This window comes from Rousettus aegyptiacus, unplaced genomic scaffold (assembly GCF_014176215.1).
Source record: "Rousettus aegyptiacus isolate mRouAeg1 unplaced genomic scaffold, mRouAeg1.p scaffold_m13_p_10, whole genome shotgun sequence".
Lineage (NCBI taxonomy): Eukaryota > Metazoa > Chordata > Mammalia > Chiroptera > Pteropodidae > Rousettus > Rousettus aegyptiacus.
The window spans coordinates 79,609,235-79,633,202 of NW_023416285.1; the positions used below are offsets into that span (position 1 = coordinate 79,609,235).

General features: G+C 37.2%; 1 protein-coding gene across 11 annotated transcripts in view; it reads left to right on the forward strand.

Annotated features, from left to right (window-relative positions):
* Nucleotides 1–11,671: 11,671 nt before the first annotated feature.
* ZNF438 (zinc finger protein 438) overlaps nt 11,672–23,968 on the forward strand; it is a 157,216-nt gene continuing 144,919 nt past the window's right edge. For 3 of the 11 annotated variants that reach the window (XM_036228059.1, XM_036228065.1, XM_036228063.1), the window contains exon 1: nt 11,672–11,798. The gene's annotated coding sequence lies outside the window, so the exon portion shown is untranslated. Of the gene's footprint in view, nt 11,799–11,973; nt 19,566–23,968 lie in introns of those variants that run through there. The other 8 variants (XM_016160108.2, XM_016160106.2, XM_016160113.2 and 5 more) reach the window with 5 other exon arrangements.

A 23,968-nucleotide genomic window follows, 5' to 3' on the forward strand; every position in this document is an offset into this window, starting at 1 on the left:
ATTACTTTAATAAACTTTTGTGTTATATATATATAACAACTGTCTTTATGTATATGTATATATAACAACTGTCTTTATGTATATGTATAAAGACATATATAAAGACATACATAAAGATATATATATATATGTCTTTGTGATTAAGTTTAAGGACAAGACGTGTTATTGTTTTTGTTTGTTAAACTGCATTTTAAGGAACTTCCGTGTGCACAGCAAAATATTGGTAGACAGATTTGTAAAAAGTTTTACTTTATCATCAAGAATTTTGCAGTATAAAGGAGAGATCATAGGCAGTCCCAAATTTTATATAGAAATAATACTGTAGGACAAACGTTTTTCAACCCAATAACAATAAGAAGGGAAAACCTATCAAAATGAAAGGAACATAACACTGAAGTGGCATCTGGAAAGTTTTTTCCCTATTTGTTTTTGTTGTTGTTGTTTTAATTCTAGTTTCTAATTTTATGTGGTTTGGAAGGTAATTATTGATATTTATGATCATAATTACAAAAGAATTTTTGTTCTCACATCCTTATGTCCTGTTTGGAAGTAGTAATGCAAAACATGGTAATAGGCATTATTGTACTATTTAATTTTGTTTACCTTCCCTACTGCCCTAAAGGTTATAACTCTAATTTTCAATGTAAGGAAAAATTGATATATATTTTTGCTACTGAAACACAGTTTTATAAAGCTTAGGCTGAATTTATTTGAGAAAATACTGTATTTTAAATTATTATGTAGCTTTAAAATGACCTAAAATGCATTTCATCAATTCAGTTCAGTTTATTTACCTCAGCCTATGTGTTTTCTGTGTGTGTGTGTGTGTGTGTGTGTGTGTGTATCATACTTCTAATAATGGCAAAAACCTACACAAAGTTTTGGAAACCACAAATATAGGGAGCTATTTTGATGATAGTCATCTGATTTTAGAAGTAAATTATAGCATAGAACTACAGTTTGATTATATTAACTATAGTCTACATTACTGTTCTATATTTTCATTTCAATGTTTACGTCTGAATATAAATCCTTCTTTTCATTGGTTTTCTGAATTGTGATTTAAGACAAGTAAGTAAGACTTACATACAAGTTAAAGGGTGTTAAGTGAAAGACACAAGGATCTATTTCAGGAAATTAAAATGGCAACTTGGGGAAATCTGCGCGCGCGCGCGCGCGCGCGCGCGTGTGTGTGTGTGTGTGTGTAATTAGATTTATTAAGAAATATGATTTTTTTCATTCACATCAATTATGTGATATTTAAACATACAAAAAGTCGATAGTTTAAAATTTCACACAATTATAGAAGAGGGTTTGTTAAGAATTTTTCACCAACTCTCTAGAATGCCAACCCTAGGATAAAGCATAAAAGATTTTATTTTTAAGATACTATTAGCAGCCCCTTTACTGTACAGCTAAAGGACTGTTCAATTGTCTGTATAGTTTTTGATTGTTTTTGATTGGTTTTGTTTGTTGATTTTTGTTGTTTCACTATGTAAAAAATGTTGATGCTATTTTCACAGAAAAAAACATAGATTAAAGGAATAAATTATATTAAGAAAATGTTAATAGAGAATTACTTAGGTTTTAAAAGTAAAGGTGACATTTCGAGTTGTGAAGTTTTGGGTTTTGTTTCATTTAAATCAAGATCTCTAAGATTTTTATGAGAACAACTGAAGTCGGGAGACTGTCCTAAATGAAAAAAAAGATGGAGAAAAAAGACGAAAATAGGAAACTTCAGCATGTGTCTCAGTTCCACAGCAACATCTTTTCTGTTTTGAAAATAAGTCTCTGCAGGTGCGTTTCCTATCTTGCTTTCTTGCTCACGGAAGAGTGTTTATCATTTTCTGAATTTACCAGCAATTGGTGTGTGCTGAGGGCTTATTTATTCCTTACAAAATGTCGCTAACTCACTCCTGTCCTCGTAAATTTAAAACAGCTGCTACTCACTGGCAGGATTTAAATCTTAACAGAGACAGAATTCCAGACTCCTTGTATGCCTGTACGACACTACTGTTAATAACAATCTCTGTCTGTCAAGGTGACAAGGGGACAATGTGCGACTATGCACATATATTTTCTATATCTAAAAAGCTAAAGCTTTTATTTTGTTAACAAAATCCCATTATTTAATTAAAAAATAAAAATTTCCAATTGGCGGTGACATTTGAAGTGAAATAATTTAGTTTTGCTCGAAGCACCTTAACTTCCAATGTTGTTTCCTTTCAGTGCAGTTATATATTTTTAATATTATCTATAAATTAGAATGGCTTATTTACTGAGAAAAAGTAACAGAGGGGTCCAAACTAAATGTTAAAGCCAAAGCAAATTTGGAAAAAGAAACATATCCTTTCATTTTAATTGATTATAATTATATTTTCAGATTACATTTTCATAATTTAGAATGTAAAATCTCAACATTCATTTGTAAAAAGACAACAATTTCAATTTTTTCAATGAATACCTCACTGTTTAAAATAAGAATTCTGACATCATCATTAACTACTTAAATTTTCAAAGATACAATGCTGTTTTCATTTTTACCTGGTTTTTATATTGTGATCTTACCTAAAAGAAATCATTTTGTTTTTCTTTCTCTTAGATTTTCTTGAAGAACAACTGTTCGATTTCTATAAATATAGATTTGTGTTTTGAAATGCAAAGATTATTTTCATGCATAAGATAAATCACTGAAAGAGACAGTCAAGTATTCAAAAGGTACTTCATGTTCTCCCAGAGTGAAATCCAAATCATTCTTCTCCACAGTGAATTCATGATTTCCTACAAGATAGGATCTCATCCTGTTAAGGACTTTATCTTCAAAGAAAGGAACATAATTTCTCAAGGGAACTTCAGTATCATAATTCGTAAAATCAAATTTATCAATAAACACAGCTCTTATTTTAGTCATCCAAGTCTCTAGAACCTAGAGTGTAAAGTATTGATGTTAAATTGTAATATTCTAAAATAACATAAATATATAAAAGAGAACAGATGATTGTTTAATCATTGTTTCCATTCTCATGAATAAAATTAAAATGCTCAGTAATCCTTAATTAATACATTTAGAATCCTTTCCTTAGTGATGAGAATTAACTTTGCAATTTAATTTGACACTTTACAGTGTGAAAAGGAAAGATAAAAAAAATAAGCCTCTTGGGAATGGCAAGAAAATTTCCAGTCTCTCACCAGTCAATACAATTTAATGAGCACTCTCTCTCTCTCTCTCTTTCTCTCTCTCTCTCTCTCTTCTCTCTCTCTCTCTGTCTCTCTGTCTCTGTCTCTGTCTCTGTCTCTGTCTCTCTCTCTCGCTCTCGCTCTCGCTCTCTTCCCTCCCCCCGCCAAATCATTGTTGTTTCCATCCCCCAGTCATCTCCAGTTCTCTTTCTTATACAAGGAACTAACTTTTAAAATCTGAGGTTTGGATTTCATTTCATCTTAAAGTGTTTGCCAGGACTCATTACTAGTCAACATGGTGGTCAAGAATCCAAAAAAGATGAAAAAAAAATTGCAGACTCTGTTAAAGAAGATACATGATAATCTAGATATAAGATACCAGGAACCAGATATAGCAACCAGATATTTCCAAAGGTTTAATACCTTTTACAGTGTCCAGCTTATCTTGGCATTTATTATTCATTCATATACCAAAAATGTATTAAAAATCTATACTCTACTGAAGATGGCACAGGGTTCAGGATTCAGTCCCTATCTAGAGGATGCTACAATTTAGTAGGAGGGTCAGAGAGGTAAATAAGTCGGTTTCAACATTAGATGGTAAGTTCTATATAAAGAGTTACATTATGCTGTGGGACAAAAATGAGAAGACTTTCCAGACCAGGTGACATCTGATCCAAGGCAGAACAGAAGGATAAGCAGAAAGTAAAACATTTATCCTTGAGAGAGAGAGAAGACCACATGGATAGAAGTGGGTATGGGGAATTTTGAGATACAGATATATGAAGTTGTCCAAAGGACAAAGTCGATAGTGACAGAGAAAGCTGAGGAGAAAGATAGATTGGAGCTAGACAATGAAAGCCTTTATATACCAAATTAAGGAGTTAATGCTGCAGTCTGTAGGCAAAAGATTTTAAGCAGAGGAGCAACATAATCAGCTTTAAGATGATCAGAGGTCAGACTCCCTAAAGAATAGTTCCTGAAACCCCTTGCATGAAGCAATTCACAAGGGGGATAATTTGGGGAACAGTACAGAGATGCTTCAGAAGCTGCAGTAGATCCCATGAGCACCTCTGTGGCTGAAATGGCCCTTCAGAATTGTCCCAACTTGAGGCTAGGTGACCAGGCCTTCTTACTCACACTGAGAGGTCTCTGGATGTAAGCAGTCCCCAGAGAGGAGGGGTAGCCTTCAGCAAGGTGAGAGCAATTCTTGGATAGGGACAGAGCTGTGAGTAATCCACAACCAACACATCCAGTGAAACAAGTGTCTCTACCCTGAAGAGGCATCAGAGCAATGTTTTTTTATTGTGTGTGTGTTTTTTAATTATGTGTATGTGTGTGTGTGTTTTATTCCCCCTAAACCTGACCATAGTAAGATGGATGGTCTTGAATGACTTAACACTGGTTAGAAGGTGATCTGATGGGATTTTGTGAAAAGGATGATGTCAGAAATGATGCCAAAGGTACCATGGTAATCATTAGGTGAAGATGGTCTTTCCACAAATAGTGCTTGTACAACTGGTTATTTATATGGGGGAAGAAAAGGACCTCAACTCTTACACTATTCAAAAATCTAACTCAAAATGGATCATAGTCCTAAATATAAAAGCTAAAACTATAAAACTTCTAGAAGGAATCGCAAGGGATGTCTTTGTGACCATGGGTTAGTCCAAGCTTTTTTAAACAGAACACTAGAAAATAAACAATAGAAGGGCTGAAAGATTGACAATTCCAAATGCTGATGAGGACGTGAAGGCACTACAACTCTCAAACAGGAATGATGAAAATGTAAAATTTACAGCCACTTTGCAAAACAATTTGGCAGTTTTTCGTAAAGTTAAGAGTATACTAGGAAATCCAGCCCCATTACAAAGTATTTATCCAAGACAAATGAAAACTTATAAGAGTTGTACTCTTAAGGTTATGACTGTTTAATCTATAATGGACAGAAACTGAAAATAAACATTTGCCAACAGGTGACTGGATAAATAAATTGTGATATATACATAATATTATATACTGCTCAGGAATAAAACAGGTTTGGACCACTGATACAATATGGACGCATCTCAAAGACATTGTACTAAGTAAAGGATGCCAGACACAAAAGATTATATAATTCTATTTATATGAATCTACTTCTATAAAGGCAAAAGAATCACTGGTAATAGGGTTCAGGGTGCAGGATGGGGCTGACCACAAAGTGGTACCGGGAATGTTCTGGGTGATGGGAATATTCTACAATCTACATCATAATTACATGATGGGCATATGGCTGTATATATTGTTTAAAACTCATTGAATTATGCATTTATCATTTCTGAACTTTATCTATGTATAGCAATCCTAAAAAAGTGAAATATAAAAATAAATGAGTAGCATGTAAATGGCCACCAGGTCTTATTTTCTTCAGTTCTTGTCACTTCTCAGAAAAGTTCTTTTGTATAACTTTCAGTATTCATTCATTGAATGAAAGACTGATAGTCCTGTACCAGGCTCTGTGCTTTTTTTTTTTTTTTAAAATAAATAACCTAATTTTATTTAAAGAGAGGGAAATCTAGGAATTAAACAACTGTATTTTTAATGCTTCTGTTGCTGGTGAATTGATCCCCAGCCCATATTAAGAACCTGGCCTATATTAAGTGACAAGGATAATATAATATTTTAAATTTAACAAAGCCTCTAAAAGTAATATATAAAATAAAAATTCAAAACAACTTAGTATAAAATGGGCAACTATTTTTTTGGAGTGTGAGTGTGTGTGTGTGTGTGTGTACAAGTAAAAATGTAGTAAAGTGCCCACTTAATTGGATAAACTTGGAAGAAGTAAAATTTTAAAGTGAAAAACTATTTTTGCTTCTATAAATAAGGAGATACTAATAGCAAAGAAAATGTCTACCTAGGAACATATTTGACATTTTTCTCAACTGTAAGAGTCAAAAAACACAAGCATCTTTCTGCGTGTGGGGCTCATCATCTATGTTTGCGGCTCTTTAGGAATCATACTAAATTTCTGCTGATATTACCTCTCTGCTTCATATTCACTCTAAAGGGTAGTTAGAGGATGAGATCTTATATGTGATCATAAAGTGTTATTAAAATGCAAGGTATTTTCCTGCACATATATCAGCTTTTGTCACATCCACCTACAATTTTGTTTCATGATACCTGAGTCACAGGAAATATCATATTTCTTTTATTTGTCTAAATTAAATACAATCTGTCTCAGCTTCCACACTAGAGAGGCTGAAAATGCTGTCATTCTGTCTGTCTGTCTACCTACCTACCTATTAATCGTAAATCACCTATCTATCTTAACTTTCCTGAGTCCTAGTCTCTTTCTTGGGGTTGTACACAATTCCCACTCCCCACCACCTCCAAAGTGGGAAGAGCATCAGATCTTCGGTGCCTAGTGGCTGTCACTCCTGGTCATTTGTGCCCATGGGACTGTGTGGTGTATCCACAGATATGAAGCCTCATGATTCTGGATCACGTTTGGCCTCAGGACTATCTGTCCAGATTCCTAGGCTGGACTTCCTGAAGCCTGTCTTCCCTGGGTGCACATACTTCTTAGGGCCCTGTGTACAAGTGAACCGTTGACAGAAACTACAATTGGTGTGACTCCCCTCCCCAGCACTCTGCTCGCCCACCCTGCCCCACAACTGTCAGCTCTTTTCTCACCTTTGCAGTTGTTTTCCAAGTATAGCAGGTCCTTGAATAATTTATTTTCATCCAAGGTAGTTTTGTTCAACATCGGTTCACTGCAACATTGATGAGAAGCCGTAGGACCTTAAGTCTTGTTTATATCAATAAGCCTATGGTAAAACTGTTTTCATTCTATGACATTATGCTTAAAGTTGCAGAATCTATTGACAATGTTAAGTGAGCAATTACTGTGTGGATCCTGGGCCACCAGTATCACCTGAGACTTGCTTTTCACTTTAAAGTTTTTTCAGGCAACTCTAATGTGTAGTCAAACCATTGTTCTAGATTTAAGAATGATCACGATGATGGAATATTTAAATGACTGAAGTCTAGTAGAAGTAGGTTTTAAGTGAATATAGAAGAGAAATAACCAGTCCAGTCTCTTAATTAGTTAAGGAAAGCTTCTTGAAAAAAGTGGGGTTTAAGGAGTACTAGATACAGAATATTCTGGTCTTTTTCCTTGCATTCTGTCGGATTACTGGAGCTAAGCTGCCATCTTGGACTATGAGGTGACTTTGGGAATGTAGGTAATGCATGACTGAGCAACAAGATGGAAAGTACTTGAGTCACTGACACCACCATGGGCAAACTGGTCCTGGATCACCTATATCCAGACATTTTTACACATAAAAGAAAGAAATTTTGACCCTGCTAAAGGCTGTTATCTTGGCAGTTTTTCTGTCACTTGCAACCAAACCTTATCCTGACTAACATTGATAGCAGTATCTACTGTACGACTGGACAAGAGAATCTAACCAAAATTAGACTTATTAAATACATTCTACATAGCTTCATGGCTTACTTTTAAGTGTAATTTAAAAGTGACTGTGACTACCATCTTCAGTAAAGACCAAAAGGATGGGGGAGAATTAACTAGGTAAAGGGATAGGGGCAGAGAGGTGATAAAATGAGACATGAACTACTTTGCAAACTGTGTTAACAGCAGACATGTGCAAGATTATGATTATTGAGCATATATACCTCCTTCTCCAATTTCTGTTCCAGGTATTCTTTCCAACAAGCTCCTTACTTCTGCTCCTTTCTCAGAAAAACCTCTCTTTTATTCTATTTAACTCATTTTATGGATGCTTATTGTAGTGTTAAGTTATTAGTATACTCTTCGGGTTGTGCTGAAAACAAGAGCCTTTCTGTATGTAAAAGTGACCTGATTATTGTGTTGGTTACCTGGGAAGTGATCTCCGAGGCTAGATCCTGGAGCTGAGAGGGATACGAGGGAATTGTAGGGTAGAATTTGTTTTTTTTTTTAGTCTTGATCCTGAAAGACAAAATATGCATAGAAGTCATGCAAGGGGTGGATTCAATAGTATTTTTTTTTAAAAAAATTTTGATTGAGATCCATAGTAAGAAATACATTAACACAGCAAACCAGAATATACATACATTATTAAAACAGTTTTCCCAAAATTGTGTTCTGGAAAAAATTACCCTTATTACATATGGATACAATCTGATCTTTTATATTTTGGATTCTGATTAGTGTTTTTCAGGGTGGCAACCCATTAATGGGTCACGAAATCAACTTAGTGGGTCATGATGAGCACCTTAAAGAATGAGATAAGAAGCAGAATATGGAAATAGGCTTGGGAAATAGGGAAGATGCACCTATATTGTGGTCAATTTTTGGAGCTAGAATTCTCATATCTTGGACTTTCCAAGTCTGTTTCTTGCATTATTTGTACTTTGTTGTATGAAACTTGATACAGATCTGTGGTTATGGCTGTGGGTTTTGAATTATGGGTTCAAATCTTGACTTGGCCACTTGGAGGCTGTGTGACATGGGACACTTGACTGAGTCTCCTGCACCCTGTTTGTCTGTGTAAAATGGAGATAACAGCACTTACCTTATCTAGATGCAAGGATTAAATGAGAAAATGTGGTACCTGGCACATATAAACACTCAATAAATATTTGCCATTATATTTTTTCTTATTTTATTTTCCCCTAGTATTAAGTTTCAGGTTATCAGAGTTTGCAAGTTGGACTAAGGAAAGAATTATGAAGTAGTGGGCTCTGGAAGCCAGCTTGCTAGGGACAGCAGATATCAAACTGGAAGGACCACCAGGGGAAAGTGAAACCTTAAGAGCTAGAGTAGAGATCATTAGTCCTTCCAGTGTTAACCCTTGAACATCCAGGATTTTATTTTCTTAAAGAAAGAAGTTCCCCTTACAGTTCCTCTTTCTAATATCAACACTCTTTGATCTTTGCTCTTGGTTACTTATCTAGATCAGATTACAGTTTGTTATAGAAATTTGACTGAATCTGATTGTGTATTTCCCCACAAATTTCTTCTTGACATCCCCTTATGTTCCTGTCTCTGTTTGGGTACCCTTTCACCTTGTCAACCTTTCATTAGCCATATTCTTTACCGCATCTAGTAACACAAGAGGTTTTTGTTTTGGAAGAAATCTTGTGAGAGAAAATACGGAATAATAAGACAAGAAGAAAAGAATGTATTCTGTCATACCATTTTATAAAGGCAAAAGTATTATATATTTAAAATATTTCGTGTATACTTCTTAACTATTTTCACTCCAAAAAACGACAGATAACATTTACCTGTGGGATACCCCCAAGGTATGTTGACCCCAAGAAGAAATATACTTGTCCCAAAGGACTTGTAGTTAACAGAGCCCATATTCATTATCAGTCTAGCAGCCATTGTTTGCAGAGGTCTATCACAAGCACACTACATATTAGGGAAAAACCACAGACAGAGCTGACAAGTCTCTAGCACTGCTTCTGCCTTCTGAGCTGACCTTTATAAAGGAGTTCCTGGAATCATATTTTGACCAATGCGCGGAGACTTGCCCTGCCTAATGGGAGTTGTATAGCTATAGTCTCATTTGCATCTTTACTGACCAAGCAGAGCAGCTCCATAATTACCAATCAGAATGTGTTATTTAAACCAATCAAACTGAGCAAATTCGGGTTCATCATTTGCATAAAAACAGACTAATCAGAGACCAGGGCTGATACCATCTTTATATAAGCAGCCCTTATCTACGTCCTAGGGGAGCAAACTTTGGGTTTCTAACAGAAGATGTGTTTCCTGGGTCTGCAAACTGTTTACCTGAATAAAGTTTCTACTTATACTGCACCTCAGATTGAAGATTCTTATTGGCATTGGATTAGTGGCAGTGACCTTTGGTTAACAGGTGTATCTAGACTCTCTTTAAAAGTGAATTCTAGTTTTGGGGCTGATATACATAAAGCATTTTGTAAGCATGTAAATAAAGTAATTAACAATTTAAAGGTTTCTTAAAATTGTTATTTTATACTGAAAAATATAGATATTGCTATTTTGAAAACATGTGGAACTTTTAAAGTGTTATTTTTTCTATAACCACTCCACAAAGGTCTTATAATTAAAATTATCATGTACAAACTTTATGAATTTCTTACATCAGTTGATAATGGTCATTACAATCTTGTATGAAATTATATTAAAACAATGTAGAAATACTATGACAATCATAAAGTTTTTAAAATTTTAATTACTTAAGATTTTTCCTGAATAACACATGTGTTTATTTTTAACTAGCTTAGATGTCAAGAGTTAAAGGCTAACATTCCCCTGTCATTATTGTTTCCTTTGAAAATACTACAATATTTTCAATGAGAGTGTAAACAAACCATTGTTTCAGGTTTTATTTTGACTGGATCTGCCTGGCAAAATCCCAGGTCTGATCTAGCTATTGCGATTCCAAGTTAAGTTTTTAAAAGTGATCTTGCTACCTTAAGCACTTCCTCCTCAGAGTCTATCTCCAAGGTCTGTTTTTCCCATTTCTTTTTTCCCCCGACAGTTGTCCAAGCCATTTTTTACCATAACGTTTATTATTTTTCTGCTTTCGAGTATTCTAAGAATTTTACAAGCAAGAAATAATCTGTTCTTCAAGCCTTCCTTTTACTTCCACTGAGCCATCTTTTAACCAGAATCTGTCATTTGTAAGATTATAAAAGAGTAGTAACCCTGGAATGGGCACAGGAAGATAACAACACGTGAGAGGAGGTGGACTGCTGACATTAGCGAAGAAGTGTACATATTTGATTACACAGTACACCGCTTGTTAAATTTAATAGAGGCGAACTGTCGTGCGTAAGTAACTTCACTGAGCTAAAAACGGGAAATCCAGTATGAGAGGAAGAGGCTAAAACCTCAAAGAAAAAGAGAGTAAGCAACGAAACAGCGCGGTAGGTGGGCGTTAGCTCGCTCAGCGAGTAGGAGCCGGAAGGGCGGACTCGAAGGGGCGGGTCCAAGCCTGGAGTGGGCGGGGCAGAGCAGGGGCCGGTCCGGTTGGGGCGGAGCGCGGAACAGAGGCGGAGCCCGGGGCGGACGCGGGTCCGGGCCAGGGCCAGTGGGAGAGTTGACGCCTCCCGGCGGAGGACCTGCAGGCACCTGATGGAGAACAAATGGCAGTTTGCACACGTGGAGAACTTTTAACGAACACGTGAGGGAAAGACAGCAATGTCTGTGGAAAGTCTGCCTCACAACTCTGGCGTCCTACTCCAACTCCCTGACCAATAGCTGGTTTACTGTTCCCCCGGGGTCTTCGCCCCCTTCTATTGCTCCTTTCTGCGCGCGCGCACGCGCGCGCGCGCACACACACACACACACGCACACACGCGCGCGCTTAGAGCGATGCTCTCTTGATCAGATCCCGCCTTACGCGTCCTGACCGCCACACGGTGCCAGGAGGCGGCCACGCAGGCCCCTCTGCGACTGCGCCCAGAGCCCCACCACGGAGGCGGAGCCCTGAGAAAGGGGCGTGTCTCCTGCTGGCGCGCTGGGGGCGGAGCCATGGGGGCCAAGCGGTCCCGCGGCCGGCGGCCTGACCTCCACGAACGCCGGGTCCCGTGACGTCACCTCGCCGTGACGCGCACGCTGTAAGAAAACTGTAAGTTTCGGAGGATTCCTGCAGATCCCCGGGCCTGCGGGGCTCGCCCTGCTGCTCGCCTTCCCGGTGTTGGTAGTGGTTGTGGGTCGTCAGGTCCTGGGGCGATCGGGGGAGCCGCCGAACGTGGCGAAGGGACAGGTACCCGCCCAGAGCGGGAGCGCGCCCTCTGGGGCGGGAGGGGCAGGAATGCCAGCCGGCGAGGCCGCGCCCCGCGGGGGCAGGGCCCTCACCTTTTCCCTCGGGGCCAAGAGTGCTGTAGGAGCCTTCAGGCGAGGCCTGGGAAGGGGGAAAGGTACAAATGGGACAGCCCTTTATTTTCCTTCCTTGATGAAGGGAATTTGACTGCGCTCAGCTTCCTTTGGGATCCCGCCAGTGACCAAATAGTTGAGGACAAGTTTAACGATAACCACTTGCCTCAGTTTCCTTTTTGTGTAAAATGACGATAAGGCAGCCTCCGGCCTCCCTAATTGTCATTCCCACAGGACTGGGAATTGTGAGAGCACATACGGTAACACAAACGTGTAAACTTGCTAGGACAAAGCTTATAAAAACAATCGGTTATACTGAGAATGTGGTGTCCAGTGACCATTTGACAAAGGTCTCGCAGGTAGGGATCTTTTTAACAATCTTGCTTCCTCAATATTCCCCCACCCACCATCTGATCATGGAGTACATGAGCCTGATGGGCGATCTGAACTATTGTCATTGAACTTGGAACCAGGATCAAGAAAAAACTGGTATCATGATCACAATGATCTTGACAATTTCGACGTCTCCCTTGTCTGGGCTTTGCAGAGAAAGCTTTTAAAGCATTCTGGAATTAGTACATTTATACTCGATACAGATACACTGAGTTTTAGGGATTTTGTTGTGTCTACTTGGAATAGCTGATCATATCTGACTGCTTGACTTTTCTACCTTGCCAAGGGTTAATACATTATTGATGAGTTAGTATTATACTGTAATACTTATAAAATTTAGGGACAAGTATTTCTCAAGAACTCAGAAGGAAAGAATACTGTACATACCTCAGGGTGTATTCAAGAGATTATATGATCATTTTTCTGTAGGTTGAATTCAAGGATGTAATATCCTTCCATCTGAGTTTGAGGAGCCCCGCTTTTAGAAAGCAGTTCTAATTTTTGTTCTATCAATTACTAGCTTTGTGTCCAAAGACAAGTCACCCAAACTTGGTATTTTCTTTTTCTCTCTAAAATGGGAGATGATGGCATATCTGTGGTTGCCTTTCCAAGGATCTAGTGAGATCATAAGTGTGAAAATGAAAGGCTAAGTATGGTATTGTTAATAAGGAATTTGCATTGGTCTCCTGGCCTGGATAAGAGAAATAGAGATGTGAGCATTGAAAGCCACTTTCTGAGTCAGAACAAGAACTAAAGCAGCAAACAAGTCAATCTCCAACCTAGTGGAGCTCATGCTCCAGTGTGGAAATAGGCAACAAAGGATAAGTATATAATATTATTTCAAATAGTGATAAGTACAGTGAAGTAAAGGAAGATAGGAGAATAAAAGACTAGGAGAATAGGGCTGATTGTGTAGATAGGGTTTGTCAGGGAAGGTCTTTCAAAGGAGGTGATAGTTGAATCAGTTGAAGTGGAGGAAGAGCCTGAGGTAAGAATATTTCACGGAGGAATAATAATAGCAGTAAACACTTAATGTAGAGCTTACATGTGAGGCACTCTTCTAAACAGAAAAATTTCTACAACAGTTATATAAATACTCATTTCCATTTTTATAGATGAAACTGACATGGAGAGATTAAGAATTTGCTCAAGGTTGCACAGCTTGCACAGTTCTAATGTGCTAGACAGTATTTGAAATTTGGGCTATCCAACTTCAGAGTTCATGCTCCAAACAACAGTACTTGTAGGGCTCTGAAGTGGAAACCAGACTGAGGCAGCTAAGGCATAGCAAGGCGAGAGTGTTGTGAACATCCCACGGAAGGGGGGAAAGTAGTGGCAGGTGATGTTGGAAGCCAGGCAGACTATGGGGGTCCTTGTAGGCTGAGGTAAAGATGTTACTGTGAGTGTGGTGGGAAACCATTGGAAGGTTTGCATTAAGGGAATAGCACCTGATCTTAGTTTTATTGGATGGAGAATTAACTATAGAGTCATGGATGGGGAGTATTGAAGATGGGAAGATAGGAGACTATTACCTGGTGGTGTCTTGGGCTAGGGGAGGTGGTTTCAGAGATTAAGGTAAGCAGTCGAATTCGTGATATACTTTTGAAGGTAGAGCTGCTGCTGTGGATTTACTAATGTAGGTTCACATAAAACCTAAAAATCTTAGGTTCGAGGCTGGAACAACGGGGTGGGTGAGTAGTGGTACCGTTTTCAGAGAAGAGAGAAAGTGGTTTGAGAAGAAAATTATAAATTCCATTTTGGACAAGTTTTAGATACCTTATAGATTTAGTAACACTAGTAGTACTGCTGCTAGTAATAGTAGTAAGTGCTCTGTAAGCATAAACTGTGGACTGGGCAGGGTTTAAGCACTTTTATATATAAATTCACTTAATTCTTATAACAGTCATATGCTCTAGGAACCATTATAGTTTCCATTTTATCAATGAAAAAATAGGCACAGAGGTTAAAGGTGACTTGCCTAAAGTCACTCAGTTTGTGAGTGATGGAGCTGGGATTCAAACCCAGTCTGGCTTCAGAGTTCATGCAGTTAATCCCTGAAACTCCAGTTCGACGTGCTGAGTTGGCAGTTAGATATACGAATATAAAACCCAGGGGAATGGTCAGGGGTGGAGACAGACACACATTTATATTTCTGAAGAGAAAGGCTGCTTTTGTTCCTCATCTAAGCCTTGGTTGGCAATGGGAGAAAAGAACGTAGACAATGGGATTGTGCTAACTGGTCTTTCATTACTTGATTCTGTTCATGCAGCCGATATTTACTATACTCCTTCCATGAGATTCCAAGAAGATGAGGTCTGTATCTCTTTTACTTCTCTGTCTCTAGCCCCTAAACCAATGCTTGCCATGTAGTAGATGGTAGGGATGACTATACGCAGGACATTTGGTTAGGTTTTGGGAGTTCAGAGATGAATAAAACATAGCACTCTTCCTAGAGGAGCAGAATATGAGGAAAAACCTGTGGGAATAAAACTAGAGTAGACTAACTGCATAAATACAGGCTGATTAGCTCATTCTGGCCTTCTATAGCCACCTCCGCCCCATACGCTTAAGAGATGGGGCATGAAGGGGTCAAAGGAGCAAAAGAATGCCTAAGCAATTGCAGGATGAATTTGAGGCTCCCCAAGAGTCTTTTTCAACAAAAGAATTCCTCAAAATCTTGCATATTTTACTATATTCTCATTAGTTTTATTTAGCAATGATATAATTTTTACCAAATGAAATATATTCTGATATTTGAGTATCATTGTGGAGTGATGAGTTTTTCCATTTCTATTACCTCAGTGTTGACAGGGCTCACTAGTGAAATAAGGGAGTTGCCTTAAATGCTGCAGCTTGCATAATAGAGGGTGGTGGAGGGGCTGTGTATCACACCAAAGTTCCACATAATGAAATGAGTTTGAGTTTCTCTGCTGATATCTCTCACGGTTGAAATATATACATATATTTTGGTCATAGGAAGGGGATCTGGTGCTACATATCATAGTTAGACTTATAGATTACATCTCTTAATATGGAACACTGTAGAACTTTGAAACTGGTACAATACACAGAAAAATAAGTATCTTATTTCTGTAGATCTCTTTCAGGGCATACTATAACCTCATCACACTTATTACAATTTTATTATGCCTAACATGAGTATTTCAAATTTGAACTATTTAAAAGATTAGATAAAGTTACATCATTGTAGATTTTATGATTAATTTCAGAGTTTTTGTTCTTACAATATGTAAAATTCTATTTCGTTGAACTCCTTTAGCTTTCAGTGGGAGGGCTCATCTGAATAACCACATCTACCATTACTCTAAACAGGAAGCTTCCACAAATATAGAGATGATGTGTCATCTCATTTGCAGTTCACAAAATTTTAAATCTGCTGTTGTAGTTTCCCTACAATTAATGGAGTTGAAACAATTAGTATTTTTTTTATACCACGATTGCTTCCTTAATAACATTAGATGTGGTACAAAGAATTCCATCTTAAACGGCCTGTTGATTGCTCAGGCTTTTTCACTTTCTAAGTTCAGGCTCAGCAAGGCAGGTCAATGGTTATTTAATCCTATCAGATGGCTCCCCGCAGAGCAGGAGTGATGGTTAGTCCTATTCGAAGACAACAGAAGCCACTCTAACACTAACTCAGATGAAATATAGCATCCTAGATAACTTATGAAATCCAAATTTCTTTTAAAATTTATATTTACATAAGTAAATATAAAAACTGCTACCTTATGTTAAGAGTACAAATGTAGATATATGGAAATTGTTTCTCGTAGAAAATTGTTTCTCGTGTCTAGCCCAATTTGGTGTGTAGTGGGCACTAAATATAATTTTTAAAATTTCACTGCTTGTGATTTATTTTATTTTTGTCTATTACCTTCATTTCTCACATATACATATATACTTGCAGTAATAGCTGAATTCTAGTTTATGTACTTTTACTTAACATTGTTTGAATATATTTAAATAATTTAAATAGATATGTAGGACATAATTTTGATTCATTCTATATTTGGTTGCTTAGAAATTAAAATCTTGAGGCTTGATTTTTTTTTTTCCCCACATAAACACTAATGGATGGAAGGTCAGCTTTAGTAACGTGTTGACCAAGTTGTTACCTTCAAAAAACACCCAAGAAAATTCTTAGAGAGGATTAAGCAAAAGTAGTATGTTGACGAAAGGGATGATTTAAGCATAACTCGCTATTATACCTATACTTCTTAAGGTGTACATTCTTAAAATCTTACTATTCTTTAATTTAGTTCTTGTATTGCAGAACTGCTAGTTTCAGGCTGCATTCTAAGCCATCAATCTATATAAATATAAATGTGAGAGAAATACTGGAATATAGTAGTGTGGATTGAGATCAGTGGATCTAAGTTGAGGATGACTTTGTCCCCTCTCCCAGCTTGCCCTGGGATCATTTGGCAATGGCTGACCACAGTTTTGGTTGACAGAACTGTGTGGAGGGCATTGCTCGTAGCATCTCTGGTGGAGGCCAGGGATGCTCCTAAATATCCTACAATGCACAGGACAACCCCAATGGCAAAAAATTATCTGGTTCAAAATGTCAGTACTATTGATGTTGAGAAACTGAAATACATAACGTGCTTTCTTCCTTTCTTTTCTTCTTCTCCCTCCCTACGTAAGTTTCTTGACATTGTAGGGGAGGGCTTCTCTGCCCTCTTTGGGTCTCTTGCTGGGCCTACAAACCTATAAAACAGATTAACAGGAGAAAAACATGCACGTTTTATTACACTTTTACATGTGCATGGGAATCTTCACAAAAGAATGAAGACCTGAAGAAGTGACCAGAGCAGGAAGCATTTATACATTTTAGTCAAAGAAACAATAAATTTGTGAAGAATTGACAAGACAAAAGGGTTTGGGTTCAAGGTAGTATATAGTTGAAGAAGTAACTAGGAAAATAAGAGTTAGTTTAACAAGACTTGTTTGTAAAGATTTCTCTCCCCAGTTCCTCATCTCTGATGATGAGAATGTCTTTCCCCTGGTACTGGGAGTTTTGTCCCTTGCTTTCAGGAAGGAAAAAGGAGAGCAGAGTGTCCCTATACCTGCTATATCTCAAGTACCTTGTCAAATTATGTCAAAATGGCATATTTTGGGGAGACATTCTGATTCCCTTTGATACCTCCATTCTGTTGTCATCTGAAGGAGCTGATAATTCAATGTTTGTAATCCTACTCTGATTGGACTTCAGTGGCAACTCCACTGAGTTTTGATCAACTATAAGGTAATACTACTTCCTATTTAGAATTTATTTTGAGACCTCTAAGTCCAAAAGCAGACCAAAGGGATGGCTCTTGGCTGTGTTTGCATTTATTTGGATGAGGCACCCCACCCAGCACGATTCACTTTGCCAGTATGATAGGGGGTTTATATTTGGGGTAAGACCCCCATTCATTCTGATTTTCTAATTAGAATCCATATTCTCTTTAGCCATCTTTTATGTCTGATTTGAGGCTGTTTTTCTTACTTTTTCACTATGCTGGTATAAACCTCAGATTGACTTGATTTTAACAACAGGGAAAATGAAATAATGGTTAGTTTTTATTTTCTTTTCTGAAACTTTTAGAGTTCATCTTACTCTGAGTATGTCATTTTTGTGTGGCAATAGGAGCTGATGATAGTCACTTTATTTTCTAGATTGGAAAATTTAAGAAGAGATTATTGGTTTACCCAAGTAAATCAATTTCAAAGATAGGATTAGATTTTAGGTTTTTAGGTCTTACAAAAGCAAGCCACACTGTCATTTCCATTAGATCAAAAAAAAAAAAAATCTACGTATATATTTGATCAGTTAGCATGTTGTTTGAAAATTACTTGATGATAGTCAGTTCTTGATGTAGGTTTCAGTAGTTGGAAATTTTAATGTTTCATCCATCAGCTGGATTTGGACCATTGATAGTGTGAAATTGTGGGGTTGGGCTTGAGAGGAGATGGAAAAGGGCACCTTTGTTAGTGCAGTTGTCATTGGGCAAGAAGGATTATAATTAGACTTAAAATGTGAAGATTCCCAACTTTCTATAAAACTGAATTATTGCAACTACACACACATACACACACACGCGCGCGCATTTATTTATTTCACCTCTGTCAACCAAAAACAGTTTAGGCTGTAATAAAGAATAAAAAGCATTTATTTGAATGCAGCATTATAATCCAAGAGACAAAGATTCAGATAGCAACCTCAGTTGAGCTCTGGAGAGAACAAAAAAGGCAGGGTTTATAAAGGCAGAAACCACAAACTGGAACAAAAGAAACTTTTTGTATTGGCTACTTATAATGTGTGATGAGTAGTCAGAGAGGATTGGTCAGTTTCAGGTAATGAAATTGAAATAATAAGCTTTGGCATGGAAACGAGGGAGGGGGTAAATTCCAGGAAATAAGTTTGACTTTCCTAATGACCTCTGAATCCACTTTAGGACCCCTTGATATTAATTTCTGTTTCAGATATTTCAGTTCACACCTCTATGAAAAAAAAATGCTAATATCCAAGTAACCATAATATTTCTCATATTATTGATTTCAAACTTATTAAGCAAGAGAGAACTATGCTTGTAGAATATAGCCCTTCAAATAGGCAGATATGTACTTAGGATTTTGAGGAAGTGTGGAGTTTTTGGATTGGCTTTTTTCAGAATTGAGAATTTAAGGATTGGCTAACTTTAAACTTGGAGTTTAGGGACTGGCTGGCTGCAGAACAAGAGTGCTGAAGAGGGGCAGTCGCTTACTGGCTGATTTATCAGCTGTGTACTTAAGTGGGAAGGTTGAGTAGAGTTTGAAGATTGATTGGGGCATATTTAAAACCAGTTCTATGGCTGTTTGTTCTTAGCTTGAGACAAGAGCCAAAGAATATTTTTTTCCTTTCTTTTAGTTGGACAATAAGCACTTTTTATTTTCCACATTTATATCAAACATTTATATTACAATCGTGCTAATATAACACATTTGATTTTGCTTTCTTCTGAAACAACAAAAATGAGAGAGTACAATGAATATCATTTGTTTTCCATCCACCAGTTTCAGGATTATGTGATATTTGGGACACAGGCTGCATCAAGGATTATTTTTATATATAGTTAAAAAGGTAATATGTTATTATGGTGATACTTTAATGTGTTAAATGTTATGGTGAAATCTGTGTTACTTTTATGTCTGTTTTTCTCTCTTGTGGGAGTGTCATGACATCTGTCTGCCAAAATTAGTCTTGATGGATGCCGAATTATAGATCTAAAAGTTTGTTGTTTTTGCTGTTGTTAGAGATACATCTAAGCAATTACTTTTTGAAAGTTGACTAGCAATTATTCTTACCAATATTTTGGAAGGTTTAATTATTATATGTATATCTTTTATATGGGGTAGGTTGAATCGTTTTGGTATCTGTGAATTGTTTTATCACAATTTATAAATTTAGTACCATTATGTAAAGATTTTGGTTTAATGTTTACTTTAGAATATTCTTATTCTTCAGAATTACGACTATTACAACTATTTACCAGAACTGTGACAAAAAGTAGGTATTTTTCTAAATTGATCTCTCACAGTAATATAGTTTTAAAAATCTTTTTCTTTGGAGATGTTAAAATAAATTCAGTGGGCATTCTTTATCTCAGAAGTTAGAGAAGACAAAATGAGTTTTTGGTATACTTTGTTTTTTGTATTGAGATGTTATTTAAAATAATCTATATACTGTATTTATATTCGAAAAAGCAAATAATATTTTCAAAAGAATGCGTGCTGTTCTGTTTATATGCAGCCCTTCCTTAACCTACAGCTTTTGTGTCTTACCTCTCTGCCTTTCAGATAGGTATTATCTAGTGATAAAGCTATATTAATGACTAGATAAAGCATTTTTATGTGAAAGCTCTTTGAAAATGTCCAAATTCAATTCTTGTTTCTGTTTACAGTCTACATTTCTGACCTGCTGTGATAGTTAACTGTGAGAGGGGAATCCTAACCCAGTATTAAAATTAACATTATGAAGTTATTTATTAAAAAAGCTGTTGTTTAATAAATAATACTTAAATATTTTTTATACTCAACATTTAAATTATATAAATTTATACTTAAATAGGTGTTTAAATTTTCTAGGAAGAGTTTGTCTTAGATGCCTGAATATGGTTACCGGGATTATTTCTGTGCTATCTACAATGCGAAATAATGAATTCGAAATGTGTTTTTTCTCTGTGCATATGCAGTGAATAGTTGGGCTTTTATTGCCTGGTGAGCTGATCAAAAATGAATCATAGGTGCTCTTTGTAGTAAAAAGGAAAAAACAAGGGTTATATGCTCTCTAATAAAAGCCTTATTTTCTAGCCTTTGATAATATAGATATAAAATGACATCTCATAGTTTTAATTTGCATTTCTTTGATTTTTTGTGAGGATGAGCTTCTCTTCATTCACTTGTTAGCCATGTGGATTGCACCTACAGTTGCCAGATTTAGCAAATAAAAACACAGGACACTGTTAAATTTGAATTCCAGATAAAGAACAAAAAAAACTTTTAGTATAAGTATATACCATGTAAGAGTCGGGATATACCTATACTAAATTTTTTTCCATTGTTTATTTTTAATTAAAATTGAGCATCCTGTACTTCATCTGACAACTTTGATTTTACTGTCTGTGAATTGTTTGTTTCTTTCTCCTAAATTTTTAATTACATTTCCTGTCTTTTTTGGTCATTATTTTTCCAGATTTCTTGCCAGACACTAGATATCAAATCCCGCCCCCCCTCCCGCCTTTTTTTAATGTTGCAAATATGTTCTTCCATTCTTTTGCCTGTTTGTTAACGTTGTCTGTAGTGCCCTTTGTTGAATAATAGGTCCTTAGTAGGTCAATTTCATCATGATTTCCCTACATTGTTTATGCTTTTGAGACCTTTTAACACTCAGGGTCACAAATGTATTACCCTAGTTTTTCTTTTCTTTATTTAGCTTCCTAGTTTTATTTTTCATATTTAGATCTTTAATTCATTTGGTGTTTATTTTATGGAAACAGCATTAGGAGATGAGGTGAGGGAGATAATGAGGGGAGCAGATCGCATGAGGACTGTAGGCCATTGTGAGGACTTTGGATTTTTTGTTAATTGAATAGAGAGCCAGTGGAGGTTTTGCACAGAGGATGCCACAGACTAAAATATGCTTTAAAAAAACTCTCTGATAACTGTTGAGAATAGTTTGTGTGAGTTTTTGGCACAGACTGCTAATTCTTGTGCAGTCCTTCTTTTAGTATCAGAATCCTTCTTGTTGAGCTGGGCATATGGCTGTTTAGACACTGTATTTTCCAACTTCCTCTGCCTATAGGTATGGCTGTGTGATTAGGTTTGGGCCAGTTGGATGTGAGCAAAAGTAAGTGCAACTTCTGGTTTATCTATTTGAAGATAAGGTACTTGTCCTCTTCATCTCCTGCCCTACTGCCCCTTCCTACTGACTGGAAAGCAGTAAAAACTCTAATGGCAGAAGCGTCTTGAACCCAGAGTTAGAAGTCCTGTGAGGAGTACAGCAGAGCCATTCCTCATCAGCCTAGGTCTTTGGGTGGAGCAGAACTGACTACTAACCCTCACCTCTGGGCACCTGCCTATCTCTGTACTGTTTCAAGAAAGAGAATGAACTTCTTGGACACTATTCATTTTAAGAAATTATCCCATTCTCTATATCATGCCAAAATTGGTACCTGAAGTAGGGTGTTGTTATAATAAAAAGCTAAAATGCATGGCACTGATTGCATGGTTGGTTGATACAGTTGGCACTAGTTATAGGCTGGAAAACTGTCAGCTGTGCTGTGGCAAAACATTTAGGGAAACTGTCACCTCTGATAACTTGGAAGGCAATCAATGTATCCATCCAGTTTGTACCTCCAGGAAAGTGGTTAGGAAGACTGCTAAAATGAGTTGACAGCTCCTTGCTGTTTTAGCAAAGAACTACAAGAGGGTATCAAATAAAGGACTGATTACTATTTTGCAGTTAGAGATGGGAGTATAGTTTTGTTGGAGCAGGCTCCCTCTGCCCATGGTCTGAACTATGAATTGACTGCAAGAACACTAATATGGGATATTGCAGGGTTGGAAAAAATTACTTTTGTATCCCAAAACAGCAAAAGGTAAGATTCATTCTTAGGAATATCTTGTTAGATTTTTCTTGGCCAGACAGTGGAAGCCATTCCAGACAAGGATCAAATTAAGCTTTTACCTTCCCACTTGAACCAGTCAGTTAAGCTAGATAAAGCTCCAGTTATAAATACAGTCTCAGTTCCCTACAACAACAAAGGTTTATTTCTTGCTCATGACATGTCTGTGGCTCTGTTCCACATCCTCTGTGACTCTAAGCCGAAAGAATAGGCTTTTTGGAGACGTTGCTATTCTGTAGCAGAAGGAAAAGACATATGGCAGAACCAGCTGCTTGGAAGTGGCATGTGTTACTTTTGTTCATATTTTATTGGTCAAAGCAATTCAGATGGTTGAATCTGAAATTAGGCAGGCAGGCAGGGTCAGCTCAAGTGACATGGCTTGCCCTTATGTAAATGGGGTGATGGTATAATCCTCCTGTCCTGTTGTGAATCAGGTGACCTCAAGGTAGCTAACCTTAAATCAAGAGAGAGATGGCTCTGCCATAGAGGCCAGCAAATAAACGAGGAGAAATGACAAGCTTAATCCCAATGACCAGATTGAATCTTTACTTGTGGTTACTTTCACATGGCACTGACCAAAGGCAAACAGACATGTTGAATTTTTGAGAGGATTATATTGTCGAAGATATCACAAGTTTGCCTTGAAAAGCCTGTGATGGTTTGACATTGATTCTTAAAGGAGTCTTTGACCCCAAAATTTGTACCAACTCTTTGCTGCTTACTTGGTACACATATCCTCCCATGCCCACTTCATATATGCCCAGAAAGATATTAGAAAAATAGAATCTTCTAGAGGCAAAGCCAGGTTCTAGCAGACAAATAGACAAAGGATATTCCCCAGAGAACAGAAGTAAGTTTAACCAAGGGACTTCCTTCCCTGGTAGAGCAGGTGTTCTTTGCCATTTCTTTCCAGTATTTTACCATTGGTAAGAATATGTATTTGCCATTTTTTTCAGAATGCAAGACTTAACTGCATTAATCATATTTCTTTGGTTGTATATTGGGTGTGATGGTGTTGGTAGAGCACAGGTTACTTATCTTTTAATTTGTAGGTCAGTGGACTGGGATGGAGCCAGATCAATATCTGTTGCAAGAGGATTTGCATCACCCAGAGATCATAGACTTTGAGCTGAATCCAGTTACTGGGTGGGGCTTTAGGTTATCCCTTTAGAAAGAAGATAACTGTTCCAGAGTGGGAATGATGCTTTCCTACCTCTGATATTTAGCGAGGCACATGATCCCTACATAGAACTATTTCTTAGGCTCCTCGAAGCCAGATGAGGCCACATGCCTAAGTGTTGGCCAGTGGATGATGTGGAAGTGGTGTCTGCTTGTTTGCCATATTCCTTTCCTTCCACTC